Genomic DNA, 11,262 nt, shown 5'->3' with positions numbered 1-11,262 from the left:
CCAACCCCCCTCTCAGGACACAGGCACTACCATCTCCAGGCCTGCACCCACACCCTCACCTCCGCTGTCCTCGGCCCCATCCAGCAATGTCTCTCAGCGCACTGTCCAGCCGTCGCAAGCGCAAGTGTTTGAGCGCAAGTACGCAGCCACGCACCCGCATGCTCAAGCGTTAAACATGCACATAGCCAAATTGATCAGCCTGGAGATGCTGCCGTATAGGCTTGTGGAAACGGAGGCTTTCAAAAGCATGATGGCGGCGGCGGCCCCGCGCTACTCGGTTCCCAGTCGTCACTACTTTTCCCGATGTGCCGTCCCAGCTCTGCACGACCACGTCTCCCGCAACATTGTACGCGCCCTCACCAACGCGGTTACTGCCAAGGTCCACTTAACAACGGACACGTGGACAAGCACAGGCGGGCAGGGCCACTATATCTCCCTGACGGCACATTGGGTGAATTTAGTGGAGGCTGGGACCGAGTCAGAGCCTGGGACCGCTCACGTCCTACCCACCCCCAGAATTGCGGGCCCCAGCTCGGTGGTGGTATCTGCGGCGGTGTATGCTTCCTCCACTAAACCACCCTCCTCCTCCTCCTACGCAACCTCTGTCTCGCAATCAAGATGTTTCAGCAGCAGCACGTCGCCAGCAGTCGGTGTTGCGCGGCGTGGCAGCACAGCGGTGGGCAAGCGTCAGCAGGCCGTGCTGAAACTACTCAGCTTAGGAGAGAAGAGGCACATGGCCCACGAACTGCTGCAGGGTCTGACAGAGCAGACCGACCGCTGGCTTGCGCCGCTGAGCCTCCAACCAGGCATGGTCGTGTGTGACAACGGCCGTAACCTGGTGGTGGCTCTGCAGCCTCACGCACGTGCCATGCCTGGCCCACGTCTTTAATTTGGTGGTTCAGCGCTTTCTGAAAAGCTACCCACGCTTGTCAGTCCTGCTTGGAAAGGTGCGCCGGCTCAGCGCACATTTCCGCAAGTCCCACACGGACGCTGCCACCCTGCAACATCGGTTTCATCTGCCAGTGCACCGACTGCTGTGCGACGTGCCCACACGGTGGAACTCTACGCTCCACATGTTGGCCAGGCTCTATGAGCTATAGTGGAATACCAACTCCAACCTGGGCAGCGCAGTGGGGGTCAGCCTCCTCAGTTCTTTACAGAAGAGTGGGCCTGGTTGGCAGACATCTGCCAGGTCCTTGGAAACTTTGAGGAGTCTACCCAGATGGTGAGCGGCGATGCTGCAATCATTAGCATCACCATTCCTCTGCTATGCCTCTTGAGAAGTCACCTGCAAAGCATAAAGGCAGACACTTTGCGCTCGGAAACGGAGGCGGGGGAAGACAGTATGTCGCTGGATAGTCAGAGCACCCTCCTGTCTATATCTCAGTGCGTTGAGGAGGAGGAGGTGGAGGAGCATGAGTAGGAGGAGGGGGAAGAGACAGCTTGGCCCACTGCTGAGGGTACCCATGCTGCTTGCCTGTCATCCTTTCAGCGTGTATGGCCTGAGGAAAAGGAGGAGGAGGAAGAGGAGGATCCTGAAAGTGATCTTCCTAGTGAGGACAGCCATGTGTTGCGTACAGGTACCCTGGCACACATGGCTGACTTTATGTTAGGATGCCTTTCTCGTGACCCTCGCGTTACACGCATTCTGGCCACTACGGATTACTGGGTGTACACACTGCTCGACCCACAGTATAAAGAGAACCTTTCCACTCTCATACCCGAAGAGGAAAGGGGTTCGAGAGTGATGCTATACCACAGGACCCTGGCGGACACGTTGATGGTAAAATTCCCATCCGACAGCGCTAGTGGCAGAAGGCGCAGTTCCAAGGGCTAGGTAGCAGGGGAGGCGCGGAGATCAGGCAGCATGTACAGCACAGGCAGGGGAACACTCTTTAAGGCCTTTGACAGCTTTCTGGCTCCCCAACAAGACTGTGTCACTGCTCCCCAGTCAAGGCTGAGTCGGTGGGAGCACTGTAAAAGGATGGTGAGGGAGTACATAGCCGATCGCACGACCGTCCTCCGTGACGCCTCTGCCCCTTACAACTACTGGGTGTCGAAGCTGGACACGTGGCCTGAACTCGCGCTGTATGCCCTGGAGGTGCTTGCTTGTCCTGCGGCTAGCGTCTTGTCAGAGAGGGTGTTTAGTGCGGCTGGTGGAATCATCACGGATAAGCGTACCCGCCTGTCAACCGACAGTGCCGACAGGCTTACACTCATCAAGATGAACAAAGCCTGGATTTCCCCAGACTTCTCTTCTCCACCAGCAGACAGCAGCGGTACCTAAACAATACGTAGGCTGCACCCGCGGATGGAAGAATCGTTCTCTATCACCATAAAAAACGGGACCTTTTAGCTTCATCAATCTGTGTATTATATTCATCCTCGTCCTCCTGCTCCTCCTCCTGAAACCTCACGTAATCACGCCGAACGGGCAATTTTTCTTAGGCCCACAAGGCTCAGTCATATAATTTTTGTAAACAATTTTTATACGTTTCAATGCTCATTAAAGCGTTGAAACTTGCACCTGAACCAATTTTTATTTTAACTGGGCTGCCTCCAGGCCTAGTTACAAATTAAGCCACATTAACCAAAGTGATTAATGGGTTTCACCTGCCCTCTTGGTTGGGCATGGGCAATTTTTCTGAGGTACATTAGTACTGTTGGTACACCAATTTTTTGGGGCCCTCGCCCACAGTGTAATCCAATTAATTTTTTGCCCACCTGCATTAAACGTGACATTACCTCAGCTGTGCTGGGCACTGCAATGGGATATATTTATGTACCGCTGGTGGCTTCCTGGCACCCACCCATGCTGTCGGTCCACACGGAGTTGTAACTGCATGTGTCCACTTCTAAAGAACCCCAGTCTGACTGGGGCATGCAGTGTGGGCCGAAGCCCACCTGCATTAAACATGACATTACCTCAGCTGTGCTGGGCACTGCAATGGGATATATTTATGTACCGCCGGTGGGTTCCAGGGAGCCACCCATGCTGTGGGTCCACACGGACTTCACAATAGGGAGTTGTACCTGCCTGTGTCTATGAATTAAAAACCCCGGTTAGGTTGGGGCTTGCAGTGTGGGCCGAAGCCCACCTGCATTTAATCTGACGTTAGCTCTGCTGTCCAGGGCACTGCAATGGGATACATTTATGTACAGCCGGTGGGTTCCAGGGAGCCACCCATGCTGTGGGTGCACACGGAATTCCCATTGCGGAGTTGTACCTGCCTGTGACTATTTATAAAAAAACGCGGTCTGACTGGGGCATGCAGACACCTTGACAGAATGAATAGTGTATGGCACATAGGTTCCCCATTGCTATGCCCACGTGTGCTGCTCCTGATGGAGGTGGCACAGGATTATATTTCTCATTGCTTCTGTACAGCATTGTGGGCTATCGCCCTGCCCCTTTTAAAAAGGGTCGCTGCCTAGCCGTGCCAACCCTCTGCAGTGTGTGCCTGTGGTTCCTCCTCATGGCAGACGCACTTATAAATAGACATGAGGGTGGTGTGGGATGAGGGTAGCTGAAGGCTGCGCAGGGACAATTTGGTGTGCGCTGTGGACACTGGGTCGTGCGGGGGGGGGGGGGGGTTGGGCAGCATGTAACCCAGGAGAAGTGGCAGCGGAGTGTCAGGCAGGCAGTGATTGTGCTTTGTTGGAGGTAGTGTGGTATGCATTGCTAATGAGGGCTTTTCAGAAGTAAAAAGTGTTGGAAGGGGGGGGGGCACTCTTGCCGCTATTGTGGCTTAATAGTGGGACCTGGGAACTTGAGATGCAGCCCAACATGTAGCCCCTCGTCTGCCCTATCCGTTGCTGTGTCGTTCCCATCACTTTCTTGAATTGCCCAGATTTTCACAAATGGAAACCTTAGCGAGCATCGGCAAAATACAAAAATGCTCGAGTCGCCCATTGACTTCAATGGGGTTCGTTACTCGAAACGAACCCTCGAGCATCGCGAAATTTTCGTCCCGAGTAACGAGCACCCGAGCATTTTGGTGCTTGCTCATCTCTAGTCATAAGACCTTCAAGCATGCACAATATGTCCCACTTAAGACAAAGGACAGGCTCACACGAACGGGTTGGATCCCGCATGCAGATTTCCACAGTGGAAGATCAGCGATCATTTGCAGAAAGCAATTGCGAATGGCCATGGAAGATCGCGGATGCAAACGTTTTTCCACGCGGATGTACATGTAGGCACAGTGTCTCGTCTGCGTGGAAGCAAGATATCTTGCTACTCTCCAGCTTTTTTACCTATTTTTCTATGAAGTAGCAAGCGTTTCCGCAGCTCACGCGCAATGTTAATTGCGTATGGGAGACGGAACACTCGCTTCCATTGACTTCAATGGAGGCTGTCCTCACGGAATCTGCGCTAAGATAGAGCATGCTGCAATTTTTTTTCCGCTCGCAGAATCTGCAATTCCTACCCACACGTCTGAGTGAACAGGCAAAAGTTCATGCCTTTCAATGCCCGCTTATTACCGCGTATCATCCAATCGCGCAAGTCGCAATTCAAATCCACCCGTGTGAGCCCGGGCCTTAGTCTTGCAGCGTGCTTGTTATTACACACATTATCCAGATTTTGGAGAGTGTGGAGTTCTTTTATACTAATGGAACTTGGTAACCCACCCCAAGCATCTCACATATTTTAGTGACATGGATTTTTCTTCTACAAAATAGAAAAAAAGAGGTAGGATATTACACAGTTTGTCTACCAAAACTACATAAATAGGTACACTCTGGTGAAGTAAATGAGCCCTAAGATCTCTTTTTAACCCCTTAACGCCATATAACATAAGGTTACGTCATGGTATCGGGGTACTTAATGCAATATTACGTAACTTTACGTCATGTGGATAGCGCAAGATCAGAAGCGATCCCACACCAACTAGAGCTGGCTGTGACTGATAGCCAGCCTCCCGCTGCAACAGCGGGGGTGCATAAGGACAGCAACCTCAGCTGTTAACCCCTTTCATGGCGCAATCTATGTAGATTGCGGCATGTAAAGGGCCCGCAGAGCTCCCGCAAGGTAATCACGGAGGGCCGTCGGGTTGACATGGCAACAGGATGCCAGCCACAGGCATTCTGCTTTGCCATTGCCTAAGATGGATAATACACGCAATAAGAATTCCTGCAATGCTTTATCATAGCGATTGTAGCAGATAAGTCTCAGGTCCCCTGCAGGGATATAAAAAGTGTAAAAAAAAAGTTACAGATAGTGTAAAAGGCAAAAAAGTTAAAAAAATCCTTTTTTTGTGCTTTTCCCCTTAAAATAAAAAAAAAAAAATTAAATTCCCCATATTTGGTATCGTCGTATGCATAACCACTCGTACAACAAAATGAACACTCTTTTTATCCTGCAACGCAAAAAGTGTAAAAAAAACCTAAATGTAAAAAAACAGTCTAAATGCTCATTTTGTTCATTTTACCACCCAAAAAACCACAATAAAAGTGATCAAAAAAGCTGTATGTACCTGAAAATGGTACACACAAACCTGACAAATCGTCACGCAAAAAACAAGCCCTCACAGAGCTCCGTCCATGGAAAAATAAAAAAGTAATAGGACTTTTAATGCAGTGAAAAAAAAAATTCCAAAAAGGGGTTTCGATTGCGGATTGTATCGTTGTAATCATACCGACACACAGAAAAAATTTATTGTGTCAATTATTCTGCATGATTAACGCTGTAAAAAAAAAGTGGACATGAAAACCTCCCAAAAATCGTTGCATCCTTATGCCCAAAATAGGCCATGCCCTTAAGGCGTTAAATATTCACAAGTCAAAGCAAACAGTTGTATGTAATACCATAAAATATAGTAATGAAGGCACGTGCATGAATTATGTCATGACGAGGAATTAGAGCAAAGAATTAGGGAACATTCACAAGGGTGGTTGGGATGTTGTAAAAATTGCACTAAAAACCGCATGAATTTTTGCAGTCGTTTCTCCAGATTTGTATTTTACCCACGCATGCATCAAAAATGTATGTGACTTTGCTGATGCAGTTTTTAACTAATCCAAGCACTGCTGTGTAAATGAACCCTTACAAACTTACCGTTTGTACATCTGAAGCTTTGTGTAAAGGAACTCGATGCAGTCCTTCTTCTAAGCTCCATCATTGTTGCTCCTCACTTCTGCCTTCAGATTCTGGGACAAACAGCAGCTGTCCGACAGCTACTTCCATACCACCATAATAGCCCTCATGAAAGTAAATCCTTGATTCCACAATCCCACAGAGTATCAACCTCTTACTGTACAGAAACCTTAATTATTGAGTTGGTACTAAAAAGCTACTTTATTAGAGGCTCATTGAGTAGTACATTGGACGTCCTTTTGCCTTCAGAACCATAGCAATTTACTGTGAAGACCATCCTCAGGTATCAGAGGACTTGAAGCATGCAAAGAAAATATTCCCCACACCATTACTCCACCTCCACCAGTCCGACAGGAAGGGTTCATCGATTCATGCTGCTTGCACCAAATTCTGACTGCAACAGAAGTCTGGATTTCTCTGATCAGGCAATGATTTTCCACTGCCTAGTGATTTCATTTATTCGCTTTTTTTAACCACTGGAGTCTTGCCTTTGAGTTTCTCTCAGACAGCAATGGCATTGGAACTAATCATCTGCTCCTCTAACCCATCCGTGCTAATCAACAATAAGTTGTGCATGTAGACATGTTAGTTGAAGCACAACAATTCTTGACATCCCTATCTGACCCCTTTCTTCAAAGAATTATTTTCGTCCACAAGATCCCCTTTTGCTGGATGTTTTTCCTCAACCACACCATTCTTGGTATATTCTTGACAGCATTGTCAAGAGAAATTCCCACAAGATGGCAGTTTTTGAAATACTGATTCCAGCTAATTTAACACCGGTGACCAGACCTCGGTCGAAGTCACTCACATCATTCAATCTTTTTCATTCTAATCTGAATACATGGAAGCTCTAATGATTGTTAGGGCACAAGTCTCTAATACGGTGGCCATTCAGTGTATGTCTATAGTGTGTGAATACATCTAGTTGTACAGCAGGGATGCGTCCGATGGACCACAGCTTTCAGCCTGATAGTCAATAGGGCTATATGAGTAAGGAAGAAAGCTAGTTTTTCCTTTAAAGAGGCACAGCCTTCTAGGCTGCACAAACTCTGAAATATTATTGTGATCCCTCACAAAATTCTGCATATACCCCTGGTATTAATCTGATCATATTTCTCTGACAATTCTATTTACTCTAACTGCCATAAAGCAAACACACCTAGTGCTGCACACAATCCATAAAGCAAGGAAGTTTGTATCTCTAATATGATTGTCTGCAGGAAAGTGTTTTTTTTATGAAAATAGCTAAAAATTCTTACAATCATAATATTTTCTCATTAACAAACTTAAGTTTAATTAACTAAATTAATATGAAATACATAAAATGCCCTTTAAATTGTGTGCTTTGCCTTTAATTTGCACCTTCAATGTGTGATTCCCTGGAAATAGCTTTGTACATGTACTTCAGTGTAACCTTTTGCCTTTTCAGGTGTAGCCAAAGATAACTCCAGAATATTTATCTTGAAGAAGCACCAAGTACTAAGAAGCAGGCTGCAGGCCAGTACATTGGAAAGGGAAATGTGCAGCCTTGTGTGAGCAAAGTAGAACGGCTGAATTTAGAACTTAATGTACTTAATACTAAAAAAGTCACACTGACATTTACAAAACTGCCACATTGGAACAGAGTGTACAAGAGGGTTCTGGGCCTATGTGGGCTAGTGTGTGAATCTAGCCATATGTAAATTTACAATGCACTTTCTCAGTGTGATAAATGAATGTTTTCCAATTTTGTCTAGAATTTTGTGCTGGATGCTCTGAACAGAGGCTTAAGGCCCATTTACACGCAACAATTATCGCTCAAACTTTGTGTTAACACGAAGCCATCATGCACTATTCGTTCACTTGTTGTTTATTGGGAGTTTCAACCTGCATAAAAATAGTCGTTAGTTCGTTCACTTGTCGTTACATTTTAATGGCATTCGTTCAGCCTTTCTAACTACTAAAGGGGAGGGGTGATTGTTTGCCCACCTAAACACAATGACTCCTGTGGTAGTAAACCATGACATTTTCTTTGCACTATTTAACAACCTCCCACTAGAGATTCCTCGTATAAACAATCGCCCACCTGAGCAAACAACATATACAGTGTTTACATAGCTAATGAGGGAAATGGCGCGGATGTCAAATGATTAGCTTTACGTGTAAACACTCAGCATTTGAAAGCAAAAAAGTCAATGGGGCTTTTAGGAGGGTTTCTACACAAATATAAAAAGTTATACAGTATATTTGTGAATCAACTATTACAATAGTCTTAATTGGGTAATGAAGTTTATTTGACTTAATAATGCGACTTTTAGCTTCATTTGCAGCAGCCATGTTAGCAAAAATTGACAATCAGAAGTGCAGGCATATTTTTGTCATTTTAGAATTTTGCTAAGAAACGAGCACCATATTATTGCCTGAACCTACTGACATCAGTTTGGCACCAGTTTCTGAGAAGTCCCTTTGAAAGTAACTAAAATGGGCCACTCCCTGCTGCCACTTTCCTTTTTTGCTCCAATATGTAGCCATCCTTATAAAGATATTGACTCTCTAGGTTGTATAAATTGTTTTGGGAGGCCAACTCTCCATTTTTGCCCCAACCCGTTAATGCAATCTCTCGCAAGTGCTCCTTCCCACAACAAGCCCTACAGGCTGACATAGTGCTTATCCAGCAGCGGGTAAAGACATATCTGTCAGTGCCAAGTTTTGACCTATATTGCCTATTAACATAGATGTTAAAGTCTTCTTCAAAATGATTGTTATGGGTATGTAGTCTCTTATACCAGTTTTAATCCACAAAGAACAGTTTGACTTTGTCCCTGGAAGAGAGGCCAGGGACAACACTATTAAGTCAGCGTCCTTGATAGCTAGGCCTGCAGGTCCAGAGCCTCTTTATGCCTTCAACCTGGTATGCTGGGAATTCCTGGAAGCAAATCTCCAGAAAATTGGTGTGGGCGTACGAGAGATTGGATTATGGCCCTAAATACTAAACGTATCACCTGTTTGTGCCTCAATATCTCTCTCTCTGACCTGTTTCAGGTTTGTAATGGCATGCAACAGGGTTGCCCTATCTGTTTTTATATGTTTTAGGCCAGGAAACTTTTGTTAACGTGATCAGATGCAAGGACTCCTTTAGGGGAGTTACGGTGAGCCCATCTGAACATCAGAAGGTCGTTTTTTGTGGACGATTCACTCCAGTATCTTTCCTTTTCAGCTCTCCAAGCGTGGGCTAGCCAGTGATACTTCAGGAGTTTGAATAGCTTGGTAGGATCATTAACTTTAAAGTCAATCTACAAAAATCAGAGCTCTTAAAGGTCATGATGCCACAGCGTGATGTGTTCCATTTTGAGAGTCTTCTCTTTTACTTGAAGGCACTCCTCAATAAAATATCTTCACAGACCCTTCTTTAACTTTTTTCTTAATTTTAAGCCATTAGTATCTAACCTGGAAAAAGATTTAGATAAGTGGAGTCAACTTTATCTTTCCTGGTTTGGATGAATTAATGTTTTAGAAATGGACGCTCTTCCTAATTTCATCTACTTATGCTAAACCCTACCTGTTAAACTCCATCAATCTTTTTTTTAGTGCGTATTCGTAAAATGATAGCCAAAGTCGTTTGGAAGGATATCAAGCCACACCTGAACCACCGTTTCCTCACATACTCAGCACTATCCTGGGGTGTGGGTTTACTGGACTCTACCCTCTATTACAAATCCACAAATTGTAATTTTGGCCTGGAAATGCTCCATCATTGATCCACTAAATTATGAGTAACAACGGAACATAACATGGTGCCCCAACAAGCCCTGAGGGTGCTTTGGATTTCCCAAAGAAGCTGTCTGGGTTCGTTTGAATTCTCGCCCCATCTCTCAGGGTAAAGGAGATTCGGGATGACTTTGATATCTTTTCCAGTTCCACTCATTGCTTTAGTGGGAAACCCTCAATTCAGGACCATGGAAGAGAGCCTAACCCTCCGTAACCTCCCCCCCTCCGCAGTATCCTTATCCCATGAATGTGTGATGGGACAAAAGGGATGGAAGCCTTTGACGGAATTACTTGGGCTTCTAGAGCTCCTGCTGGAATATCTTTACAAAATTTCGAACTGAGAAGCTTTGTAAATTCCCAATTGCCTGCTGAGAATTTTATTCAGCCACTTACTTCACTTGAAGGGTTGTGTTCTTCACAGGCCCTGCCCAGACATGTGATCTCATTGTTGTGTGGGTTGTTGTTGAAACGGAGGACTTTTAGCCTAGTTTCATTCACAGTTAGGAGAAGGAGTTAGGTCATACATTTACAGAGGATTTGTGGAATAAGTCTCTTATTTTCTCTCATAAGTTGGCGGTGTGCAGGAATTTAATTACAAGATAGTGACCCAGTGGTATAGAATACCGGAAAAGTTGTATAGGATGTATGACCAGGTCGCACATCCATGCTGGAAGTGTTGCTCAGCATTGGCCAATATGATGCATATCTGGTTGGAGCGTTCTTCCTTGGCGGATCTCAGGATACTATAAACTTCTTTAACTTTATATGTGCCTCTTCTATAGATCTGACATCTGAAGTTGCTTTATCATTGTTCCCTGGCTCTATTTTTCAAATCAAAAAGATTTGCTTCCCTTTTTTACTTTGCAGTTATGCTGGTTCCACATGAGCGAGATGATCGGAATTTCACGGAAGTGATGCGAGCCATTTTGCCTTAAAATCGCCTCGCATCTGGGGGTAAAATGCATGTAGCTGAGTGCGATATCAGCTCCATATTGCACTTGCCTCTGTGCAGGTAGCCTTAGAGAACTAATTCCTAGGCTGTGAAGATCCCCTGTTGTCCCTACCACAGTGACATTGGTCAAGGCAATCAATACCCTCCTGTATTATGAGAAGATCAGAGCAAGTGAGGACAACACTTTAATGTTGTCTTTAATGCCTTTCATATCAACTGGCAGCTGTGGACTTCCATCGAATTGTCCCTGGGATTTAAAGTTTGGATTTTACAGGGTCCACTTTTGTCACTCAATGATTAAGGAGTACCTGCAATTTTAGTCTGCAGAGCATTGCATACTGAAAGTGCAGGTATTCTTTCAGAAAATATACTTTTTAAGACCCTATCGGTCTTATTCTAGCACCGTTTCTCCCCCTTTTTCTTTGTTAAGTTGGTGTTATATTCGTAATATAATTTATGCAAA

The sequence above is a fragment of the Eleutherodactylus coqui genome, chromosome 1, assembly GCF_035609145.1.
Source record: "Eleutherodactylus coqui strain aEleCoq1 chromosome 1, aEleCoq1.hap1, whole genome shotgun sequence".
NCBI classification, from domain to species: domain Eukaryota; kingdom Metazoa; phylum Chordata; class Amphibia; order Anura; family Eleutherodactylidae; genus Eleutherodactylus; species Eleutherodactylus coqui.
The sequence above is the reverse complement of the archived record's forward strand: the minus strand, read 5'-3'. Positions refer to the sequence as shown.